General features: G+C 44.6%; 1 long non-coding RNA gene and 1 pseudogene across 1 annotated transcript in view; one reads left to right on the forward strand and one right to left on the reverse strand.

The window, feature by feature from the left end:
• Positions 1–20,845, forward strand: part of LOC133504504 (uncharacterized) — a 179,173-nt gene extending 158,328 nt beyond the window's left edge. The window contains exons 3-4 of the long non-coding RNA XR_009795995.1: positions 10,473–10,558; positions 19,220–20,845. This is a non-coding gene — a long non-coding RNA (uncharacterized LOC133504504). The remainder of the gene's footprint in view (positions 1–10,472; positions 10,559–19,219) is intronic.
• Positions 6,594–6,708, reverse strand: LOC133505470 (5S ribosomal RNA; annotated as a pseudogene).
• Positions 20,846–26,500: the final 5,655 nt, after the last annotated feature.

Here is a 26,500-nt window from a genome sequence, read left to right on the forward strand (position 1 = left end):
AAATACATCCCCCTCTCTGCCTTGTCATTTTGGATGAGACTCAAATAGTTTACGCCGCAGTCGTGCGGAGGGCCCCGCGACTGCTGCGCTTGGCATGTGTTTTTAGCCCGAGGGCACGCACATGCAAGCCAGACATGGTGATGGGCTACAACTGTAGAATGCAGATGGAATCGCATTGACTCTCTTTCTTGTGTGTTGGCTGTTTCGTGAGCATGTGTGCACGCCCGTGACGCTAAAGATGATCGTTTATGGTTTGCTATTAAAACAAACGGCATTTTTGTTGAAAGCTTTGTACCCTGCCTCAAGGAGCAAAGGACTCACAAATATGCATAATTATTGACCCCCTCCACCCCTAAAAAAAAAAAAAAAAAGATTCACATTTCAGATTGCGGACAAGTGAACTATTTGGGTTTCCAAGAAAGTTCCAAGTATAACCTTACTAACACGGATTGCAGCCGAGTAACACGCGGCTGTTGACAGGGGATGAACTTCTGATGACAAGCACAGGCGGACTCAAGAAGATAAAAAAAAATGATCCACAAAGATGATACGGAAACCCTGTAAGCTTTATTACTGTATGCCGCCACTGAAGATTAGGACGGCTCCGACTTCCACTATTTGTGTCAGAGGAATTTAAGCTAGCCAAGTGCAATGTTGTCATGGGATACAGAGAAAGACTCTAAAGACTGTGGAGATGATTGCGGGCTTCAGGATGGATCCTTCACCACAGCTACCCCTAACGCTGTCCAACTGTCTTGTGTCAACCATCGCGACCTTCAAGTTCTTGGGAATTACAGTCTCAGAAGACCTGAAGTGGGGAACGGACATCAACTCCGTCCTCCAAAAAGCCCAGCAAAGGATGTACTTCTTGCGGCTTCTGAGGAAGCACGGTGTCATGGTCCTGCCGGTCCTGCCCTGGCTGTGCGGGACCCAGTGGACAGTCTGTCTTTGCCAGATCGTCGCCACCCGTGCCTCGTTCCTGCACTTCCGCATTCCTGACGTCAACCTCCCGTGTACTGACCTCCGCCTGTTTCCTGACCAACCCTGTAAGCCTGTCGCTCCTGTTCCTGCTGCTTGTTCTGACTGACTCCCCGGCCACCGACATTGAAACAAATAAAGACTTTCTCCTAACTGTCTTCCTGTCCACCGAGTCGTGCATTTGGGTCCGCCCTCGAGTTCTGGTTATGACACATGGCCTGTCTGTCACAAGAGCTGCTGAGACAGTTCTACACAGCGGTCATCCAATCAGTACTCTGTACCGCCATCACAGTCTGGTTTGGGGCCGCCACAAAAAAGAGACAAACTCGGACTATAATGGACAATCAAAACCGCTGAACGGATTGTCGGCACAACACTACCAACTATCCAAGACTTGCACACGACGCGAACTAGGTCCAGAGCAGGCAGGATCCTTTCGGACCCTCCACATCCTGGCCACCAGCTCTTCCAGCTCGTTTTGTCAGGAAAACGCGACAGATCAATAAAAATCAAAAGTAGCAGGCATTTGAACAATTTTTTCCCTCTGGCAAGTAAGTCATTAAATTCTTGATCAGCGAACCTACAATTTTTCTGCCTTGTGCCATGGTAGGACACTCAATCACATCCTGCTTGTCCAATCAGTATTGGTATTAGTTATATACACATATATTTTGTGGACTGCATGATTCGTCACTTTAAACTGCTCCCTTATGCAATTGACATTAACAGAAATGTCTCTTGTTCTTTGTCCTTGTTGCTATGTTGTTACTTGTTCTTTGTTCTGATTGTCGTACCAGGGCAGCACCGACTGCCAGAGAAAAATTCCTCGTGTGTTTTTACACACTTGGCCATTAAAGCTGTGATGTAATTGCAGTTCCGTCGGTTTGGTCTTTGAAACTCACATTTCCAACAAACCAGGAGCCATGGTCAAATACGAGGTACGGAACCCCGAGGAAGAAGATAAAGGCTAGGCAGCTTGGAGAAAATAGTCAATCGAGACTTGAATCTATGCACATCTCCTTTTTGCTCAGTCTATGATAGATTATCGATTCTGACAAACTTGCTCAAGTGGGCCTTGAGAATCGATCCGTGGTGCAATCTTGGCGGCAAGAGGGTCATCAAGGGAGACGCCCTATCAGGGTGGAGAGGAAGGAAAGCAAAGACACTTGACAACGACATGAACATACGGGCACGAGAAACTTCAGTCGCACGAGAAAATAACACCATTGATTACGTATGAAAGAGAAGGACAAAGCAATCACAGCAACTAAACGGCGCAACATGCTACAAAAAGGCCTGATCGTGCCACAGGAAAGCGGACTTAGGTGGAAGAATGCAATTCCTCGCGCGCACCCCATGAGCCCAGATAAGCACATGCTGAGGGCAACGTGGACTCTGGGAGGGGGGGACCAGAAATTGGGGGGGATCTTTCACTTTCAATGAAATCATTGAATTCAAACTCAATTTCAAGTTAAGAAAAGGAAAAAGGAGTAAACTGATGTACAAAAAGAAGAGGAACGAGTTGAACTACCGACGTTGAAAGCAACGTTCTTGCCTGGAGCACAGAGAGTGACATACGCATCCGGAGCAAACGGGATGTAAACAAGCAACACTAGGAGTTAAGACTGGAAGAAAGATGCTTTTTTTTAAGGGTACTCCTGCAACGGAACACATTATGCAGGACTGAATAAGCGACACAAGCCGCCCCAACCCAAGTACGACACTCCCGTACGGCCTTGAATTAACACTTGCGTTGCTGTCGACCGTATTTTTACATTCGCGAAGGCGGTTTTTCAAATTAATGGTAGATGCAGATAAACTGCCTTCTGGTCGAGAAACGAGTTGGTACTCTACTTCTTTTCCCCAAACAATGAGCTACAATAAGGGAAATACAGTGAAGAAAATAAGTATTTGAACACCCTGCTCCATTGCAAGTTCTCCCACTTAGAAATCATGGAGGGGTCTGAAATTTTCATCGTAGGTGTCCACTGTCAAAGAGATAATCTAAAAAGTTAATATCCAGAAATCACAATGTAGGATTTTTTTTTAACGATTTATTTGTGTGATACAGCTGCAAATAAGTATTTGAACACCTGAGAAAACCAATGTTAATATTTGGTACAGTAGCCTTTGTTTGCAATTACAGAGGTCAAACGTTTTCTGTAGTTGTTCACCAGGTTTGCCCACACTGCAGGAGGGATTGTGGCCTGTCGCTGAGAAACACAGAGTCTCAGCTCCCTCCAAAGATTTTCTATTGGGTTTAGGTCTGGAGACTGGCTAGGCCACACCAGAACCTTGATATGCTTCTTACGGAGTCACTCCTTGGTTTCCCTGGCTGTGTGCTTGGGGTCATTGTCATGTTGAAAGACCAAGCCACGACCCATCTTCAATGCTCTGACTGAGGGAAAGAGGTTGTTCCCCAAAATCTCACAATACATGGCCGAGGTCATCCGGTCCCATGTGCAGAAAAACACCTCCAAATCATGATGCTATCACCCCCATGCTTCACAGTAGGGATGGTGTTCTTGGGATGGAACTCCTCATTCGTCTTCCCCAAAACACGGTTTGTGAAATTATGACCAAAAACTTCCATTTTAGTCTCATCTGACCACAAAACCTTCTCCCATGACTCCTCTGTATCATCCAAATGGTCATTGGCAAACTTAAGACAGGCCTTAACAAGTGCTGGTTAAAGCAGAAGAACATTCCGTGCCATGCATGATTTCAAACCATGATGTCTTAGTGTATTACCAACAGTCACCTTGGAAACGGTGGTCCCAGCTCTTTTCAGGTCATTGACCAAGTCCTGTTGTGTAGTCCTGGGCTGATTCCTCACCTTTCTAAGGACCATTGAGACACCACCAGGTGATATCTTGCATGGACATTTTTTTCGCCAAGCTGCTTGGCAATTTCTCTGTAGCCCTTTCCAGTCATGTGGAGTTGTAGAATTTTGTGTCTGGTGTCTTTGGACAGCTCTTTGGTCTTGGCCATGTTACAAGTTTGAGTCTTACTGATTGTATGGGGTGGACAGGTGTCTTCATGCAGCTAACGACCTCACATCGGTGCATCTGATTCAGGATAATACACGAAGTGGAGGTGGACTTTTAAAGGCGGACTAACAGGTCTTTGAGGGTCAGAATTCTAGCAGGTAGACAGGTGTTCAAATACTCATTTGATGCTGTATCGCACAAATTGTTAAAAAATCATACATTGTGATTTCTGGATTTTTCTTTTTAGATTATCTCTCTCACATTGAACATGCACTTACGATGAAAATTTCAGACCCCAATATGCAATATAGCAGGGTGTTCAAATACTTATTTTCTTGACTGTATGCTTTTTAAAGAACACTACAACTGTCTTACCAGTTGATTCGTTGTAGTTTTTTCCTCCCCACTGTGTAAAGTCTTGTATTTTACAGTACACCGATATTCTCCCTGTTCCTCGGCAGCCTCAACCTCATCTTTCAGAGCACGCTGTCCAGTCTTCTCTTTGGCGCTTTCCATCGCCGGCGCTCTTTTTAAATCTCCTTTTATGTAAGCGCCGCAGTCGCCCCCTCTCTCTAAGACGTGAACCCCGAGGGGCTCGAGTATTGCAGCAGGGTGGCCATTGAGCAGCTTCTTGGCACACGCAGAACCAGACAAGGGCGCATACTCTTTAGAAAAGGCAAGCTCGAAAAGGTCTTTAAAAATAAACACACAAAAGAGGAACGGACGGAGTGGATGGAATATCCACGCGGTGGACTTAAAAAGCGACGATTTCACTTCATTAGAGGCACTAAGAGCTGAAGGCCATGTGACTTAGGACACTGAATTGATGAAGTCTTTTTAAATTGTGCAGTGCATTTGTAGTCGACAGGCCCGTTTTTGTGTGCAGTGTATTGCTTTTTGGAGGCAGAATGGTGGGGGTAGTGGTTTGCATGTGTGCCTCCCAGTTCAGAGGGTCTGGGTTTGAATCTTGGTTAAGTCGCTGGCTCTTTAGAACGTGCATGTTCTCCTCATCCTTGGGTTTTCTGCGACTGCTTCCGGTTTCACCCCCAAATTCCCAAATCATGCATGTTAGCTTCAGTGGAAAATCTACGTTGCCCGTGGGCGTACATTTTAGGGGGAATGGGCGTTTGGCTGGCAACCTCTCAGCCAAGGACAGCCGGCCTAGGCTCACCCTTGACCCTGATGAAGCGCTAAGAAGAAAAATATAAAATGCATAATATTTATTTTACACTTTATTTTTTTATTCACACTAATTGAAAGATGTTTTATTGAAAAACTTCATTTTTTTTAACCTAGTACACTATTCAATGCTCTACAGTAATTATTGGACTAGTATCATGATACTGTTGGACCACTTTTTGAGGAGGTACAGCGCGACCACGGCATTCCATCGTTTCTTATGAAGTAAAGATTGACAGTGACTGGAGAAATATTTCTGAACTATCATAGTAGTAATGAACAATATTTGTCTGGAAAAAGCACTAGCAGACAAAACATACTTTTATTTGATTATTTGTTTGGCTCAGAGGGGCTAGTTCTTTTCGTGAGGGCTCGTAACTCTCTTCCCTTGGGAAAATCACTTCATTTTCAGCATGTTTGACATATTTATAAAAGATTGGATAACTGTACCATATATATATATATATATATATATATATATATCATGGATAAATCATTTCATCATGCTTTATTTTAATGATGGTTTGTTTTCCTATCAGATTCTCTTTAAAGACGTCTGGTGTGTTTACACAGTTTTTCATATCTCTGTACTATAACCCGGGTTCAGCTAGATAGATACTTAGAAAGACAGATAAAATATGCAATATCTCAATGTTGACACAAATGATGGACTTTTGCTATGTGGCGGTCAGGATCTGGCCTCGAGTTTTACCCCTTAAGCGCCTCTTTCGTCACTGTTTTCCCGATTTCCTTCTTCGCCGTGTTCCGAGCGTCGGCTCCGTTCTTTCAAGCCGTCCCCTCCTCCCCAGTGTCACTTTGGATCTTTCGCTCCCGCTCACTAATTGCCTCCCTTATCGTCGCCTGCTCCCGGTTGCTTGGCGGAGGTTGTCAAACGAGTTACATCTTACGGCATGTGTAGCATCACATGTACCGCGTCGAAATCGCACGGCGCTCCTCTGCGGCCGTCTCGTGCTTCTCGGCTTCTTCGTTTGGCTTCTCAAGCCTTTGCTCATTCTCATTTTCTCTTTTCTACAAATATCTCATTTCTTTCTCCCCACCTCAACTCATCAGCGAGTTTCCCGATATATGTCACAAACAGTATCACGGCTACAAGAAGGATTAGAACTGTAATTTCATAACACTATTTCAGTCACGGGTGAGCTGGAGGCAGTCTGTCAGGTAAATCTAGATTTTGGCCCCGTTTTATGGAAATTAGTAACATCGAAAACCTTTTTTGTGTGGGGCCACACAGAGACTGACTTGATTTAATTGGTCAAAAGTAGTGGGTCTGTTACTTGGACAAGTTCTTCTTCTTCTTTTCCTTTCGGCTTGTCCCGTTAGGGGTCGCCACAGCGTGTCATCTCAAATGAAGGCATATTTCTTTGGCATAGTTTTACGCCGGATGCCCTTCCTGACGCAACCCCTCTGCATTTAACCGGGGAGAGAAGCTTACAGCACCTGGTATTCCCAGGCGGTCTCCCACCCAAGTACCAGTGGCAAACCCGCTTAGCTTCCGAGATCTGACGAGATCGGTCGTTCTCAGGGTAGCGTGGCTGTAAGCACTTGGACAAATTATTGACCAATCTAAAGTGTCCGAATTGCTGCAAGGTTAAGGTCTCAGCAAGCGAGGTGTTTTATAGGTTTTCCTGATACCAGCGATACACAAAGTGGAGATTTTATTGAATTTTGGTTTAAAAAAAATGATAAAAAGAAACGTTTTCTATATCTGGGAGGTGCATTAATTAGATTCTTTTGAGAATGAATAAACATAATTGCTTTGAGGCAATTCATAAATAACCAATCACCCCTCCCCCTCCCCCCCACATTTCTCCTGGCATCAAATCCCTACACCACTCAGTGTTGAAGAACCACAATGCTTGTTATTAACTTTCTTATCCCATTAATCTCCCTTTCACCAGGACCATTACCGCCCCTGCTTTGTGTCATCCGCTCCAAGCCGGCCATCTTTCTCCCTTTGTGTCCTTCGCGCAGATCATTTGTTTCGGTCTCATGGCTCCTGTCTGTCCCGCCGAGACCAGGTCCGTTCAGCTCTCCCAAACCTGACATCATAGCTCAATAACTCTTTTTCACTCCAGATCGCAAGTGCAGTATATAGTAATATAGATTGTATTACTGTGACTGACATCAGACAGCATTCAAACATATGATGTGATCATTCCATCATCCATCCATTTTCCTAGTCTCTTATCCTCACAAGGGTCACGGAGAGTGCTGGAGCCTATCCCAGCTGTCAACGGGCAGGTGTCACGACCCATCGATACAGGGGTAGGACCCAAACGAAGGAGTCGGGAGACGCAGAGGTAATTCAAGAAAAACGTTTATTATTCCAAGGTCGGGGATCGGGCAGGGAGTCAGGTGCAGCAGCGGTAGTCAGGTAGTCGGGCGTGGAGAGCAGGTCCGCGGGCAGGCAGGAGTCAGTACACGGGAGATCGATCAAAGCAGGCAGCAATATCAAAGGAGTCAGGCTTACGGGGTCAGTCGGAGAACAGGCATAGGTCGGTACACAGGGGAAAACGATCAGAGATACGGGAGTGCTGGAATGGGGCATGAACCGCAATGATCTGGCGCTGGACCAGTCGTCCCCATGGTCCTATATACACCGGGTCCAATCAGCCAGCATGAGGCGCAGGTGTGCGCCTCCCAATCAGCGCGGCCGCGGGCACCAGCACAGTCAGGGCTGGACCGGCAGGATCATGACAGCAGTACACCCTGAACTGGTCGCCAGCCAATCGCAGGGCACATCGAGACAAACAGCTGCACTCACAATTACACCTAGGGGCTATTTAGAGGGTCCAATTAATGTTGCATGTTTTTTGGGATGTGGGAGGAAACCCGAGTGCCCGGAGAGAACCCACGCAGGCGCGGGGAGAACATGCAGAAACTCCACACAGGCGGGTCCGGGATCGAACCCGGGACTTCAGAACTGTGAGGCAAGCACTTTCCAGCATGGTGGCGCCATCTCATTCCACCATAACCTTTGACATTGCATCAGCTCAGTGTCATGACGAGGCTCGAGGGCGGACCCAAATGCACGACTCCAGAGGCAAGCAGGTAGAGTACAAAAGCCTTTATTCAGTCCGAGGTCTATGATCAGCAAGTCAGTCCGTAAGAGCAGCAGTAGCAGAAGAGGCAGGCTTACTTGGATGAACCGGGGACAGGCGAGGGTCGGTACACGGCAGGTCAGGTATACAGGAGAACGTTCGAAGCAGGCAGAAGTATCGAGGGAGTCAGGCTTACAGGGTGAGTCGGAGAACAGGCGAAGGTCGGTACACATAGGTTGTCGATCAGGGATACGAGAGTGCTGGAACGGGACATGAAGCTCAACGATCTGGTGGCGGACTAGTTGTCCCCCGTGCCCTATAAGTACCGGGTGAACTCAGCCCAAACCAGGGTGCAGGTGTGTGCCGACTAATTGGCTGACCACACCCAGCCTGGGGAGGATGCCAGGAGCATGACACTCAGTGACAAACCTGGATCTCTATCGAACAAACATATACTCAAAAACAGGTTTCAACAGCTTGCTTCGATTCTGCAGTTTTTTTTTTAAAAATACTGGTAACATCCTCAACACACACACACATGCACCCTTGCACATAGCTGTAGTCTAGTGATATATTATTAAAGGATCTCGGCCCTTTCCTGGATAAAGGTATGTGTGTGTCGGCGCGCCTGTGCCTGTTCATGCGCAAACTGCAGCACACGAGCAGCTCTGTCCATGATGACCCTTCATTACCTTTCAGCCAACAGGAAAAGGAAGTCATGAAAAACATGAGAATGACTGCAGAGGATTAAGCGGAGAAAGGAAAAGTGGGTCACTCCTGCATCCAAAGGAATGCTATTGTGTATAATTTAATTCTTTGAAAGATTAGATTAATATCTCCATAGCGGGGGTAAAAAAAAAAAAATGTGGAGAAACTGCAATGAGTTGGAAGTTGCATTTGCAATAAAACTACTGGGGTGTTGTAGTTTTACTGTTTGTTTGGATTAGTAGTACTCTTGTTTGTGTTCTGATTCTGTTATAATATGGTTATACACTTATCACCTAAAGCCTTGGCTAATCTTGAGAGAGCCAACGCAAGGCCTATATCAAGAATTCTGCTTCGATACAGAATAATAATGACTCAGTGGAAGCATAATTTTGGGCTGATGTCTAGCTAGAAGATTCTGCTAAGTTTGTGCTGACTCGGGCCTTTGTGTGTGGACTTCACACTCTCCCAAAGCTCGTGTGTGTGTTTCTCAGAGTTACAGATGAATAAATCTAGATTGTTCAAAGATGTCAATGTGAGTGTGAATGGTTGTGTGCTTCTATTTGTCTGGTTTACTAAGAAAGGGCCGGTCCCATGGACTGATCCTGCGGTGGGTCTGATGTAATGGTGTTTCAGTCAGTGAACATTTTCACCTGCTGAAAATGACCCAAAACTGCATTTTCAGTGGAATACTTTAATCCCCAAAGCATCCCGTCCAAGGCGGGATGTTTTGACAACGTAAAAGACGGATCCAGATCTGGGTTGACCGGATAAACGGGTACACATTCGGGTTCACCTCACGACGAGAGCCATAGCTAACGGCGCTGAAGCTTGCACTTTGCAGCCTGTAAAATGTTATTCTTGTCTTGGTGTGTGTTTTACATTGTTTGGATTTTGCCCATTTTCCTGTGTTCTTTGTCTTGTGTGCTCATTGTTAATTGTGTCCACCTGTTCACGTGAACCTCCTCCCTCGTGTCGACCAATCGGCTCCGTTCAGCCACTCGTGTCTTGTCCAGGTGTTCCTCGTTGTCTCGTCACTGTATGTATTTAGCTCCCTAGTGTCTTTCAGTGCTTGTCGGTCTGTCGTTTGTGCATATCTGTGCCTATCCCTGTCATCTACATCACTGGTCATGTTTTGTTTCCAGTTGTAGGTTGATGTAAGTGTTTCTTTAATTTGTTTTGTTCGGTTTTTGCCTTGCCGCCCTTGCTTTCCTAGCAACAATCCTGCCCTCCCTGAGCGTGCTGTAAGATGTTTATTGCCCTCCCTTACCCCGCCCCGTTAGGGTTTACTGTCAAACAACAAAAATAATTAGTCACATTTAGTACCTAAATACAAGACACACCTCGCTTTAGAAAATGCCAGATGAATGCTATCAACTCGAATTAACATTTGGTCACGGGAAGGGATTTACCTTGAAAAAAAACGAGCATTCACACCCAAATGCTGATGTAACAAGGGCGGTTTGTTTATCAAGACTCAGTCTTACAATCTTCCTAATCTGTTAAGTCATTTTATTCACCACTTTCTTCTTCTACCTGTTTTTTTTTAACCTTTCAGAGAACGTGTAGCGCCATGCATCCATCGCAGCTCCCTGCCCTGAAGAAGCCAAGTCGGACACAGCAGGGAACAGAAGACAGGGCAAGGTAAATTTTTTACTGAAAACAGAAAGTATGCCAGGTTGAGCGAAGAGACGAATGCGAGAACAGTCACGTGCGGTTCATCGTCCTAAAGTGCTAAAAGAATGGCTTCCCGACATCAGGCCGTCCAAAAAACGCGATTCAGTCGATCCCTCGGAAGCACTTTGTTACAGTTTTGCCATTTGATGAAAAGCTCTGTGCATATCTGTTAATGTTTGTCTCGTGTTCCTCCTTCAGTAGTTTGGTCCCTCTTCGCCCGTGATGGTCCAATCATCTTTTCCTCAGCCAGTGTGTTCCCTGCCATCGTAGCTCACTTTCATGTGTACGCGAATGTATTTGTCCCTATCTCAGGTGCAAATGCTTTGCGTGACTGGGTCAAGCCATTTTCTCACGGGTCAATGATGCCTTTTGTGATAAATGTTGAGAAGGATCTTATTTTCCGGATTGGTTCCTCTTTTCACGTCCACAGAGGAACATGAGTCATGTTAAATGGAAGCGCGCCTACCTATGAAATACAGTACCACGGCGTTAATGAAGTCATGTTTTATTCTGACAGGTTAAGTTTATTTTTAGGTCGACATCTTTCGCTTGTGTTTTCACTCCATTATCTCAAATAATGGTCTGTTTGTCTTCATCACAAAATCAATATAAAGGCATAAACAGAGGCATTAGGTCATCAAAAATGGGGATTGATTCAAACAGCCTTGAGGGGAAAATCATCACGAGTTGCCTCCCGATGCCGAACAGAGTTTACGAGACATTTCTATGCCCAACACGTTCTTGAATGAGTGTCAGAAAAAAAAATCATTTACCGGTACTCGTTTATATTATGCTAAGAAATAAACTTTTCTGTTCTTTTAATTGTATTTGAAAATCACAAGCCACTGGTCACAAGGATATTTGGACAAATGACTTGTCTAATGGATCGAAGGAATATTTTAAAACTGGGGTCCTTGATCAAAGGGGAACTTTAAGCAGTCCAATTTGCATCAAGTAGTCATTCCCTATCACCATAGCTCATTAACTCCCACTGTCATTGAGTGCTTTTTGTCGAGGAGTTAAGCAGGGTGACGGACTCTAAGTACTTTCAACCTGGGCTCGAGTGTCGATACGTTTCTTTATAACCGTGAACTGGCCAAAGAGCAAAGCTCATCAGCAAGTTTGCTAGTTGTAGTACAATTGCCGCTAGATGGGTCACAGTGACGTTCATCCAGTTTTTGTACCCGGTTGTCCTGTTCAGGGTCACGGCACAGACATCTAATTTAAGAATACGAAGAAACTGCGCTCTCGACTGGTCGCCAGTCAATCACACGCTTATTTTTAACGCGCTCGTTGAATGGGAATTGCTCCCACGATGTGAACCAGTATAATTTAATAGCTGACATTTACAATACCTATAAGTCAACATTTTGAGAATAGATCAACTGCAATACTTCTTTTTTTTCTTTCCTTTTTTTTTTTTTTTTTTGTTTAATAAAGTGCCAGATGACATTTGCCATGTTCCTGTTCACTTTTACAGTCGCGGGGAACAGGAAAGAACAGGGAGTATGAACAGACTTAAAATGAGGAAATTACTCCAAAAATAGGACGACGATGATTGTCTAACAAGTTTATTTGCACACAATAAATTGTCAAATAAATCACAAAGCCATAAATGTTATAGCGTAATTTCCGGCCGACAGTTTCAAGTTTCAATACCTTAACTTAACATAGCAACAACATGGTAGCACGAACGGGGCTGGTTTAAAAAAAAAAAAAAAAGTCACGGCAGCTAAACAGTAGCAACACTGTAGGACAGCACTAACAGGACTGGTTAAAAAAAAGCATACCTAAATCACTGAGACGTGGCACTAGCACAGCAGCAACAGGCTAGCGCAGCGCTAACCTACAACCTAACCTAACCTAAAAAAAAAAAAAAAAAAAACATACCGGTAAAAGTCACTTCCTCGGCATATATATTCCACCGGTGTCACCCTTGTGGCCGTGAGAAAAAAATGCACAAATTGTGAAAAAGTCGTGTCTGGAAATTACGGTACCTGTACCATGTGGAGGAGTACTGTTCCGCTGCCCTAATCATAAGCTTTCGCAGTATTTACACGTATCACAAGACTGTAGTTGCACACTGCTTTGCACATACAGTGGATATAAAAAGTAAGCATGGCTCAAATGGCAGGTTTTTGTCCGCTAAGACATAGTCCATAAAACCGAGATAAACCTTCAAAACCTTTTCTGCAATCACTTTGACCTACACTATAACTTGTACAAATGAAAAAGTAAAATAAATTAAAAACAAGCTACCGAGATAATGTACTTGCAAAAGTGTGCACACCCTCATCGCTGGGATGCGCTCGTGTTCGGAATCAACCAAATACAAGTACATTGAAAGATATGTTAAATGAGATTCAGCACGCAGGTGCCAACATTGAAAATGTCTCTGATTAATACCCCATAAAAAAACAAAACAGCTGTTCCTGAAGGCTTTTCTCTCCTTTGAACAGGGGTGTGTAGACTTGTATCCACTGTAGGCCATACAGACCCTTGGTTTTATCTGCACAATTGTATTTATTTAGCGTTTCATCACAGTTCCTGAGGTCGGGGTCGAATTTCGTCTCCGCTCCGTGTGAAAGTTTGCACTCTTGCGCTGGTGCGCATTTTGTCTCCCATATAGGAAAAAACGCACATGTGCGCTTCATCGATTGCCCTTAATAGTCTAAACGTGCGAATGTGGGGGGAAGTGGTTGTCTATATGTGCGCCGCGATTGACTGCTGGCCTGCCGCTCAACCGGTCTCAGCTGGAATAGTTGTGCAGCTCCCCTGGGATGTAGTGCACTCTCTGACACAAGTGAGATTTTTTTTTTTTTTATTATTATTATACAGTGTGTAAGCACTATATAATGTTAATTCTAGGGCAAGGTCGCGCGTTAATTACTGGTCAAATATTCATACAGTCGCGTCTTGCTATTGAGCGCGTGGTAGAAGTTAAACGTTCCACATATCCTCAATGAAGCCAGGTACATTCCGTGCAGATAGCATGCGCAAATCCAATTTAGGGAGAAGTGGGAGGAACTGCGTGGAACATTTTTTTTTGCAGAAAAGGGAGTGTTGTCAAAATATTACGTTTCAACCCAGTACGGTATGCTTTTGCAATTTTCTAGCCCAAAATAAAATCCCTCAAATGATAGGAGTGGGGCAGCACGGTGGCTCAGCTGGTGAAGCGTCGGCCTCACAGTTCTGAGGACCTGGGTTCAATCCTGGCCCCATCTGTGTGGAGTTTCCCATGACTCCCTAAACATCGTTTTTATTTTTTTTTTTTTACATGAGTAAAAAAGTTCTCTCCGTGCCTGCGTGGTTTTCTTCTGGGCACTCCGGTTTCCTCCCACATCCCAAAAACATGCAACATGCAATTGGACACTCAAAATTGCCCCTAGGTGTGATTGTGAGTGCGACTGTTTGTCTCCATGTTGCCACGTGCCACCGGTGCGGGGGTGGACCCAAATGCAGGACTCCGGGACGAGGACATGACGTTAGGCGTGGTTTTATTCAAGAATCAATGTGATGAGGATGGCTCAACACTACACTATTTTCAGTGGTGGAGATTCCTACTGTCAGTGAATGCAACTCACAAACTCAGGGCTGACAGGGCCAAGGCGCTCGGAACCTGTGATTGGCTTGCAACCTGTTCAGGGTGTACCCCGCCTCCTGCCCGTTTGACAGCTGGGATAGGCTCCAGCACACCCCACGATCCTCGTGAGGATAAACGGCAAAGAAACTGGATGGATGGATGATAGGAGTGCTGGGGTTTAATTTAAGGGCGCTTGAGTAGTGCACCCCCCGAAAATGGGCTCGAAATGGTGATCATTCCACAATGTAAAAGGCTTTCTCTCACCTGTGACCCCGCAGGGGATAAGTGGTAGAAAATGAACTAATTAACGAACGATGTCCCTTTAACAAAGCGCGCCCGCCCTTGAACCGCCGCCCGATGCGGCCGCAAAAATCGCAAACACTGGCTAAATGCGGAGGTGCCTGATGGAATACGCGTGTTTATCGCTCGAAGACCAGAAAGTCCGGCTCATTTGAGTTCTACTTAATGCATCAGGCACGGATGGGGGGGAAATGTCCAAGGTGACAGGTGAATGCAGCTGAAGGTAAAAAAAAAAAAAAAAAAAACATTCCTCGTATCGAGCTAAATTTAGACTCATTAAAAATCTAAAGAGGAAGAGGCGAGAGTGGAGATGGGGAGAGGAGTTTGTCAGAAACACGGCGAGAGTGAGATTACAGAGAGAGAGGACAGGAAGTGGAGATTTAGAAGAGGCTACTAATAACCTGAAGCAGGAAGTGGCGTTCAATATCATAAAAAGCACAGGGACTTAAGAGTGAGCGATAGGAACTTTTTTTTTTTTTTTTTTTGGCAGAATATGGGAGAAAGCTTGTCACTTCCATTGCTTCAGCTCAAGCTTTGCTCCCTTTTTATCATTATCTTGGGCTCCCGTCCTGTATTAAATAAAAAATTATCCATCGTCACGATTCACCTCCGTTCTATACCTAATTCAAATCTCATGTACATAGCCCAGGCGACTGGACTAACAAAGGTTTTGCTAAAAAAAAAATGGTGAAACCTGAAAATCATATTGCCAGTATATTCCTTTCCGCTTCATTTTTCACATTCTGGTCGAGGTCTGACACTTTTTTTTGTCACATACGTGGAGACCTGCCAGCATCGATGCAGTTTTTAATCTCAATGTTGATCACTGCACGGATCACTTGTCGTCTTTTTTTTTATATGGTTGCAAAAGTTCAGTCAGATGTGCATTTTCCTCTACAACAACATTTTATCGGTTTCATTATCAATGATTACGAAATACTCCCGATCAGTCTATCGTGGTCATGGTTGAATCGCCCCAAACATTTTACTTTCAAATTGGTTTTCCATACAGAACGAATAAAATTCTGTAACGACATCAGTTTTGTTAGGAACCCAGAGCAAACCTCTCATATACCGTAATTTCTGGCCTACAGAGCGCACCTGATTATAAGCCTCACCCAGTACATTTGTCAAGGAAATACCATTTGGTACATACATAAGCCGCATCTGTGTAAAACCCGGAAGTGCCCGCATTGAAACACGAGATATTTACAAAGAAAGACAGTACACAGAAAGTTTTCAAAGTTTTAATACGTTAGCTTAGCTTAACATACCACCAACATGGTAGCATGAACAGGGTTGTTTAAAAAAAAAAAAAAAGAAAAAAACAGCCGTGGCAGCTCCACAGTAGCAACACGGTAGCACAGCACTAACTGGGCCGGATTAAAAAAAAAAAAAAAGCATACCTAAATCACCGAGACGCGGCAGTAACACAGCTGCAATGCGCTAGCACAGCGCTAAGGCTAGCGGCGCTAACAGGGCCAGTTAAAAAAAAAAAACATACCGGTAAAAGTCAAAGACACGGCAGCAACACGCTAGCACACAGCTAACCTACGCAGTAACAAAAAGAAACATACCGGTAAAAGTCACTTCCTGGGCACATATATTCCACCAGTCTCAATCTTAACTTTGCCACTTGAGTGCCCCCTTGCGGCCGTTAGGAAAAATTAGCCGCATCACTGCATAAGAAGCAGGGTAGAAAGCATATGAAAAAAGTTTATAGGCCAAAAATGATGGTACATTAATCTTTAGTGCTAATCAGTAAATGTAGAATCTGTGCCTAACACTGGACTATTGTAATCCCGCCATCCATAAAATTAATTAACGTATTACATATCGAGTAAATGACAAATGGATCAGTCGTCGTCAAGGCGCATATATTGCAATACGTCTTTACGATGTTGAAATCATGTCAGAAGGGATTTGTCAAATGAGGTATTGCTTGAACCGACGCGTCTATATTGTGACGAATGTGAAAAAGGGTCACGAAGTAGAAAACGTCCCTCAGGCTGGGATCTGTGAAGAATGAGATTAAAATGGAGAGAATGTAGAGGTCACGCAGGCTTAGGTGGCGTAATGATGTCTGGGAGGCGGTCAGGTGCAAGTCCACGTAGATTCCTTCGGAGATTGGAGGCCGAGAACACGAGCTTGATTGAGCGAATGTCTCCGGATGAGCTACGTGACAGACAGACTGAAAGGTCTAGCGAGGGATGGGATGAGGCGGAGCCTCTGAGGCCAGAGCAGCTGTTCCGTAAAAGAGCCGCAGGGTAAATTTTCCGAGCGCACGTCAACGGGGAACCTCTGAGGTCCGCGCGCTGACAAGCGAGAACTGCTGGCACACTACAGACATGCACATCCACGGGCATCGGAGTAAACAAGTATCCATGACTGTCGATTGTTTACAACGCAGTCGACGTAAACCGGAGTGGCCGCTGTCGATCCAAAAAGTCAATATTATACTGTATTCCTGTGCTGCTGTTTTGTTTGAATATTACTTTTGATCGCTGCGCCATTTAGGTCAACTGCGGGACTCAAAGTGGGTCTCGGGGTTCAGCTTTTATCAGTTTTTTTAATGGTCGTCAACCAGCAAATTAATTCCACGGTAAAGTGTTTTTCATTCAAGTATGTTGTAAAAGTTCCAAGCTTTTCCATGCAGTTCATTTATATGCGCAGTGCAATTTGGTCTTTGCTTCTACCCGAGAGATAAAGACCGTTCCGGAAAATGCTGTGGTTCCGATCGCTATTATACTAACGCCACTCTTTGCCTTCTGTCTAGCAACAACGCTCATTAGGTTGTTTTACCGGTGCTCTTACTGTATTTTACAGGCTCGCTGGCAGCGGTAAATAACACCAATTAGTTGCCCCAAGTACAGATGCACCGCTATGATTCAACCGATTTGATTCATGTTCATGCTACCATGTAGTACACAATGATGGCGCCCAGGAAGACGATGAACAAAGTCAAAACGCATCTTCTCATAATGATGAGTCATGTCAGGTAGGGATGGGACGCAAGGTACCGCCAAGTCAGTACGACAGAAAAGTGCCATGTATTATTTTATGGGTCGATTGCAAGACCTTAAACTCACACCTCAGGCGGATCGGGGTAATGTGATCCAACTTTACTGTGTTAGCCTCGCTGCAACATTTTACGCGAATGGAGTCTTTTGGAATTAAATATGGGAATGATAGAAAACTACCCATTAAAAAAAAGTCAAGGTGAGATGCCATTAATGCATAAATTATGCTGTCCGTAACTCTGGGAATTAAATGGGCTGTATTTTAGCAATATTGCAGAGATGGGGGGGGGGGGATGTAATTCTTGTAATGTCTGTAATGGGTAGTTGAAGGCTGAGAAATGAATCAAAGATAACAGCCAGATTCTTTGCTGAGTCACTTTGGGTAATGCTTCTTTTATCAAAATGCAGAGTGGAGCCTGTCTGCTGCGTTATATGACAGAAGAGTCTCCGCTAGGATGAAGGGCAGAGTTTATAAAACAGTGGCGAGGCCGGCCATGATGTACGGATTAGAGACGGCGGCGCTGAAGAGACGACAGGAAGCGGAACTGGAGGTGGCAGAAATGAAGATGTCGAGGTTCTCGCTCGGAGCGAGCAGGTTGGATAGGATTAGAAATGAGCTCATTAGAGGGACAGCCAAGGTTGGATGTTTTGGAGATAAGGTTCGAGAGAGCAGACTTCGATGGTTTGGACATGTCCAGCGGCGAGAGAGTGAGTATATTGGTCGGAGGATGGTAAGGATGGAGCTACCAGGGAAGAGAGCGAGAGGAAGACCAAAGAAAAGGTCGATTTATGTTGTGAGGGAAGACACGAGGACAGCGGGTGTTAGAGAGGAAGATGCACGAGATAGGCTAAGATGGATGGTGTGGCAACCCCAAACAGGACAAGCCGAAAGGAAAAGAACGAGAAGAGTGGTGCCTGTCTGGCAGAACCAGTAACCAGCATTCCAGTTTTCACACATTTTTTTTTTTTAAATTTTAGCACAACATGCTTCTATGTTACAGCAAATATGTAAATTAGTTAGCTCTAAAGGCGTGTAGCACTGAATATTGTGAGAGATAATGTCATATTTACCCAAAATATCTCCAAATGGCAGCGTCTAGATACTGAACAGTCAAAGGCCGAGTCCCGATCCCTCGGGGACTCCGCAAGTAACATTTACAAAACCTGAGAAGTCCACATTACCATGAATTGCATTGTGTGTCCTCTCTGAGAGGTAGATTGAAATCAAGGGAGTTCAAAACCTTTAATAGCGATCCACTTTTCAAAGCGCTCTTGTGGTACAGTGATGATTTTGTAGCAAAGGTTGCGATGAGGTCAAGTAAGACTTTTATGAGATTCCCGTGTTCATTACTCGTAAAAGATCTTCAGCCACCTATGTGAGGACTCCCGCATTCCCAAAACGCTCCGCACGTGAACCCGTGTGCTCAATTAAAGAAATTGTTCATTGCTGTCGATGCGAGTGTGCATGGTGGTCTGCGGTGCACCTGTTCTCATTAACTCCGTCCCTCGCGTCTGCCAATCAGATCCCTCCAGCCACCTCGGTGATGTCCAGGTGTGCCTTCTTGTCTCGTCAGTTTGTGCATTTAGTTCCCTTTTTTTCTGTCAGTCTGGATCAAGTTGGTTTTAAATTATTGAACTGGCCTTGCTTTTTTTCAAAATAAATAATTGCTTGATCGAGACTCTTGCTCTTCTGCCGTGCCTACCTGCTTCCCTTCCTGCTTTCAGGTCCATTACCTCCAAGACCCCAAGAAAACCCTCAAATTCTGACACAATTCTGGTGTACCAAGCTGAACAGGATAAGTAGCAGACTATGGGCTGTGGGTCGTGACCGGAAGAACAAGATCCCGATACAAGCAACCGAAATGAGTTTCCTCCGCAGGGTGTCCGGGCTCTCCCTTAGAGAACGGGTGAGAAGCTCGGTCATCCGGGAGGGGCTGAATGTCGAGCCGCTGCTCCTCGGCATTGAGAGGTGCCGGATGAGGTGGCTGGGGGATCTGATTCGGATGCCTCTCGGACACTTCCCTGGTGTTCCGGGCAGGTCCCACCAGAAAAAGACCCCGAGGACGATCCAGGATACGCTGGATAGACTACAGGTTTCGACTGGCTTGGGAACGCCTCGAGATCCCTCCGGAAGAGCTGGAAGAAGTGGCTGGGGAACGGGAAGTCTGGGTATCCCTGCTGAAGCTACACCCGCGATCCGACCCGAAAAAGCGGTAGATAATGGACGGAAGGATGGACAGAAAATTGTGGACCACGTATATCATTTACAGGGCAGGAAGTCACCTTCCTAATTGGTCCTCTCTTTGTTAAAGTTGAAACGTGACTAAATGGGCCACTGTGCAACGAGGATTAAAGGAGAGGAATGCCGGGAGATAGCAGAGAAAGCGGAGAAGTATAACTCGGAAGACGCAAAAAAATGAAATGTAACAATGGTGTGGCGGGGGTGGGGGGACCAATGGAAGCTGAGAAAGAAAGAGTGGAGTCACACTGGGGATTTGATATTAAATAGAAGAAGGAAACTAAAGCCGACAAAGAGACGTTCGCTGCATGGGCAAACGTATTAACCACAGCTCTCAATCAATTAATGAATCAATGAGGGTTTGATTAGACCCATTAATTCCTCATGAATCTTAATTCTTCACGTTTCCAAGACACGGACAGCTCAGCGCCGCAAAAATAATTCCCATAAACGGCACGCTTGGATGACTTTGAGAGCGCCAACCTTAAGAACCTGTTGGGACGGAAACAGTGCAGCATCTTCATCAAAACAGACTTTTTTTGGACATAGCATGAAATACATGTGGATTCATCAATACTGTACTTTGCAACGGTCTCCTTTTAAAGTAACTGGGCCAAGTATCGGGACTACTACCGGTACTCCTGCCCAAAGTATTCAGCTTTTATTATTACGAGCATTTGTGTTAATTTTTCACTCTGCTGACTTAAGTGTGAATGGATGTTCATTTTTAGATGCGTACTTGATATGATATCGGATCGAGTGGGAAGAAGTCCCAGGTGTAGCGTATTTTCCGCGCTATAAGACGCACCTTTAATTCTCCCAAAAGCCGACGGTGTGCCTTATAATCCGGTGCGCCTTATATATGGATCGATATCGAGCCTTTGGATGCATCACGTAACCCCAGCATCTACTGCAGCGTCTATTCTAAGCGCCTTATAATGTGGTGGGCCTTATATATGAAAATTTTGTTTAAGATATGCAGTTCGTTGAGGGTGCGCCTTATATTGTGGTGCGCCTTATAGTGCGGAAAATACAGGAATATGCCTTTTGCTCGATGTCAGATGGAATAAGCTCCAACTCCCTGCATCCTTGAACAGGATAGGAAGCATAGAAAATAAATGGGTTGATTTCTTTTTTTTATTATTATTATTATTGATTGGAATATTCAGATAAACAAACTCTTGACATTTTGACAGTAATAAACTGGTGTATGAACATTAACAGCTGTGCCCTGGTGTGTTTGTCTCGGCGGGAGGCGAAACCTAATAATTAGCCAATCTTCAGCGAGAGTGCGTGAAATGAGCCTCGCTTAATGATTATGTTATGATACAAAGGCCTTAGCTGCAGCCAGAAAATACAATACACGTACTCTATGAAAGTAGTAAAGATGACACAATTTCATATTTTTGAATAAATATATTAGTATTCATTGGAAAGTTCCGAATCTTTGGGGCTATGATGTATTTCTTTTTGAAGTTATCTATGGTGTTCCTGAAGGGACGGGAATAATTGCAATAATGCATTTTTGTTCTTAATGTACAACAATAAAGCAAATTCCTTTGAAACATAACAAAATGGACAAAAAAAAAAAAAAAAAAAGTGAATCCACGCAAGGCCTTGATTTAGTTTGACTTTGCAGGACTTTAAATTGCAGATGTCTTCCGCCCCACTAAGCTTTTCATGCTTGAAAAAACACAATGTGTGCATAGAGGAGGGCTTGAACCACAAAAAGGGGATGAGGGACAAGATATCGATGGAAAGACAGAAGAGGAGGAGGAGATAAAGACGGCGAGAATCTGTGCAAATTGATGTTGGATCGCCCCCACTGAGTCAGCGGCGCCCTTTGTTGAACGTAGGCAGGCGCCGAGCACACGGCGTCTCTGCGATTCATTTGTATGTATCGTTTTACGTCCTCATTCTTGCGTCTGTGCGTTTTCCCCCCAGCTCAGACGCACACGGCCCCTCTTCTAGCAATCAAATACGCTGAAATCAACCCACATATGACTCACGACTCAGTGGGCTGTGGGTCCAGAGTTCTATACCTCGAGGCCTTGAAACTAAACTCAGAGGTGGACGGAGCTGCAGCCGAAGGGACGCTAATGAAATAATTTGACAAACAGAATCTATGCTAACAAAAAAATATGACGCTAAAGAATGGGAACAGCGAAAGTACTGACATGCATCCAAGGGATGAGGAGACCGCAAGCGCAACCAGCTGGATACGAGACCAACAAAGTACCGTAATTCGCGGCCTACAGAGCGCACCTGGTTGTAAGCATCACCCAGTAAATTAGTTAAGTTAATACCATTTGGTAGATACATACGCCGCAGTTCGGTAGAAGCCGCAAGTGCCCACATTGAAACCCACATTGAAACATGAAATATTTACAAAGACAGACGGTACATACACAGAGAGTTTAACGTTAGCGCCGCCATGCTAATGCTAGCGCCGCCGCCCTAACACTAACGCTTGCGCTGCGCTAAGAGGGCTTGTTTTAAAAAAAAAAAAAAAAACATACCGGTAAAAATCACTAAGACACAGCAGTAACACGCTAGCGCAGCACTAACACGGCCGGACCGGTAAAAGTCACTTCCTCGGCGCATATATTCCACCGGTCTCATTCTTACCTTTTCAGCTCGAGTGCTCCCTTGCGGCCGTTAGAAAAAATGCACAAATTAGCCGCATCACCGCATAAACCGCAGGGTTGAAAGCGTGTGGAAAAAAGTCACGGCTTATAGGCCGAAAATTATGGTAATTATTGTTCTTGTCTCTCTACACAAAAGTGCAGTGTAAAAATCTCTTTTTTACATTGAAACCCGCATTGAAACACGAGATATTTACAAAGAAAGACACTACACAGAAAGACTTTAACGCTAGCGCTAACGCCGCGCTAGTGCTAAGGCTATCAGGGCCGGTTAAAATAAAGCTTACCCGTAAATATCACTGAGACACACCGGTAACATAGCAGCAACACGCTAGCACAGCGCTAACACTATCGCAGTGCTAACAGGGTGGGTAAAAGTCACTTCCTCAGCGCGTATATTCCACCGGTCTCACTCTTACATTTCCTGCTCGAGTTTCCCCTTGCAGCCGTTAGAAAAAAAAAAATGCACATATTAGCCGCATCTCTGCATAAACCGCAGGGTTGAAAGCGTGTGGAAAAAATTTGCGGCTTATAGGCCGGAAATTATGGTACATAAAACAGGCGATAATAGGACAACTAACAACATCCGATGGTGGTAAACAGTTTCATAAGATGTCGACTTCCTTCCGCTACGGGATTTAACTACCCAGCTGATTGTCACGGAGAGCAGGCAAGAGGCTGTGATCACCAACAATCACCGAGGGAACAAACAAAACAGCAGGTCAGCAGAGAACTTGAATGTGACACTGAGGGGCGAGGATGGAGCTGTGACGTAAAATGTTACACTTGTGAGGCGAGGTGAAGTGGGGGCTTTTGTGTTTGAGTGGCTGGAGGTGGAGCCAGTCAAACAACCACGACTGGTGCAACATGTTCTGTACTTTCTTTTAAATGTCAGCAATCTAATATCAATTGCGACATTGTTAAACATTTCGCCGTGTTAAAAGTTAACAGCGGAAGAATAATTAGCTGATGGACTTCACACAATCTCGTTTCCAAGCGTGTGAGGGGGGGGGGGGGACAGTATCGATCTTGCAGCCATTAAACAGCAACGAGCTGGATGCTCATTTGCATTTCTTTCTTTTTCAGGAAGTGGCTGTTTTTTTTCCACACTCTTATCTTTATGATTGTAACCTTTGCTGGGGTCAGGAGAAAAATCCTCACATCTCCAAAAACTGGATTTGTTCAGACATTAACTTTGGATCATGGGCGAGGAAGCATTTTCAACACATTTGATCTGCCATTCCCAGGGGAAATCATCCATTTTCTTAACCGCTTATCCTCACAAGGGTTGCGGGAGTGCTGGAGCTGATCCCAGCTATTTTGGGGCACGAGGTGGGGTACACCCGGAACTGGTTTCCATCCAATTGCAGGGCACACAGAAACAAAGAACCAATCGCGCTCAGAATCACACCTACAGATCATTTAGTCTCCAATTAATGCATGTTTTTGGGATGTAGGAGGAACCCACACGCTAAAGAAAAAATAATAGACACGTAAATAGCAAAAATTTGAGCAACAATATCAAGTTGACCAAGTTTGGACGTTAGCATGTGTTTTAAAAACGATAGGAAGGACAAGCATGGTCAGCATGCTTCTTTTTTGATGCGAAGTAGCTCAAATAAAAAGATTTTCTGTAAATTGAGAAAATTTGGTCAATAATTTTTGACTTCTGTAAAAAAGAAAAATGTCAGCAACTCACTTGCATTTGAATTAAAGGGGACAAAGCGGAATCAGAATCATCTTTAATGGCTAAGTGTGTAGAACACACGAGGAATTTTTCTAGATCAGTCAGCGCTGCCCTGGTACGACATACAGAACAGTGTAGATAGAGAAGAGTAGAGGGTAGAGGACAGATCCTTGGGGTGCCCCGGTGCTGATAGTGCGCGTGGATGAGGTGCTGTCCCCCAGCTTCACCTGCTGTTTCCTGCCCGTCAGGAAGGTGTAGATCCACTGGGAGATGGCAGGCGAGACGACGTTTAGAGATATTTTCCCAAACCATCGTTTTCTAGTCGTTCGTGTTTAATATTGTCTCAATTCTGCCTCACGGGAAATATAAATGAAAATTGGTCAAACATTCTTAATTTGCAGACATTTTTCTACCAAGAAGCCTGAAATCGGGTCATTGGTCATGAATTTCTCGAGCATATCTACGTCACAAACGAAGGGTTCTGCCTCCCTGCGGGCACTTGCGCCAACGCCGCCGACATAACCAACACGTGTGCTCTTGCGAATGCTCGGCAACCAATGAGGAAAGGGCGTGGTCTTGTCCAAATATGGGCACAGGACTGGGTTGACCCAAAAGTAGCTGTCAGTGGATTCTTTTCTAGTGGAGTCTTGTATGTGGGAAAAACCAAGGTGTTTTTGTTTTTATGAAATTGGCACTTTTATACTAAGTCCATCTTAAAGTCACTTTTGAGCTTGTGCACCTTCGTCATAAAATCACGTGACATCGCCATATTGGCCGGTCAAACAAAGCATTGTTCAATGCTAATTCCCTTGAGATTAAACGAAAATATGTCTTATAGCGTGACGCCCAGAGTTTTATTCGATACCGTTAGACATTTAGAAGGTGATAATAAACCAAGGTACGTGGAAAAATGAGAGACACTTGGCATAGAGGAGCCATATTTAATGCCGAAGTCGAATTTGACTATTAATTGGTTTCCGCTTGTCTCGGACAACTGGATCTACACGTGGATCTGGTGAGTAAGTCGTCGAGATTTACACGGAGAAGTTTGAAAGCGTAGAAAAGTCTGGACGCGTACAAATACTTTGTTGTTGGATCTGTTCTCAATCAAGAATAAATCCCACATAGTGATGGACCCACTCAGATTTTTTTCAATTTAAATACCAATATTTTAATAAATGACCCCTGGTTTTACGCAATCTCCCCTTCATTAACATTTAGGATTTAGGACAGGGAGTCGTCTCTTCTGTACACGGAAGAGTACTGCGGCCACACATTAACCTCCGTTAAACCTCTCTGCGAAACTTTTTTTTTTTTTTTTTAATTCGCATTGTTCTCCAATGAGTCAACTTGGCATTAGAACTACTTTTTGGTAATTTGAGATTGGGAAGAATAATTCCCACCTGAAATGAAACGATGGCTACACAGGCATGTGCGTGTTTTGCTTGTCGCACCATCCATCCCGTTTAATTGCCGAGATCCATCGATATTTTCTGGTCTTTTCAGCGTGTATTCCATAGAATGACCTCTTTGAAGATCCGTCTCGTCTGTTGTGACAACCAATAGCACAACAGGTTCCGGACCTTATGAATATTCTGCTCCGGTTCAATGTCTCCTACAATGTCGAGCAGCTCTTTTTGACAGGCAATATGGCGCCGGGAAAATGTGCTGAGCTCTATATGAAGGTCTAAATGGCCAAAATATGGGACCTTTATGAGGTTCTAGTGAATGTGCGATCATAATGTTCACAACATGGAATCAGAACAGCACTTATTAATGCATTGCATTTTTGGGGGGAAACCACGATAATCAGTTGTGGAGATGAAGTCAGAGAACAAGGACTGGTCGAAAGTGTTGGATCAGGTGGACGTCACGGCGTTCTTGAGGGGAATTTCTCAACAGTCGAGTTTTTCAAAGATGACTCCTCCTCAGGTGCTCGGCTGGCGCAGCCAAAACGAGTCATCTGAGTCACGGCTCCTTTAGGGGAATTTTTCAACGCCACTTTCAAGCAAGACATAGGAGAGCATCGTGGGCTGGTCGTTTGCGCGGTGGAGTGGAGCTTCAAGTTCTTTATCAGTTTGGGTAGCGGTGACCCACTTGTGAGGAAAACGAGCTTTTGGGAAGCGGCTCACCGGTTTGATCCCTTAAATTGGCAAAAGTAGCGGAGACAAAACAAGGCAGTAAAGGCAACAACTCGAGAGGAGCAAACAAAAATCAACTTCACGGATACAAAGTAGGCCAAGATGGCTGAATTTGGGGGGGGGGGTGGATTTTTTTTTTAAGTAAATAAAGATTACATCACTGACCTGCTTCCACATGAAAGCTGTAAAAATCTAAATATTCAGATTTTGCTTTTGAATATTTTAATTGGGAGTAAAACTTTTCGAGTTTCATCTCTCCTCAGCAGTTTTAATATTAGAAAGTGTGTATTAAAA

This window comes from Syngnathoides biaculeatus, chromosome 8, assembly GCF_019802595.1.
Source record: "Syngnathoides biaculeatus isolate LvHL_M chromosome 8, ASM1980259v1, whole genome shotgun sequence".
Classification (NCBI taxonomy): domain Eukaryota; kingdom Metazoa; phylum Chordata; class Actinopteri; order Syngnathiformes; family Syngnathidae; genus Syngnathoides; species Syngnathoides biaculeatus.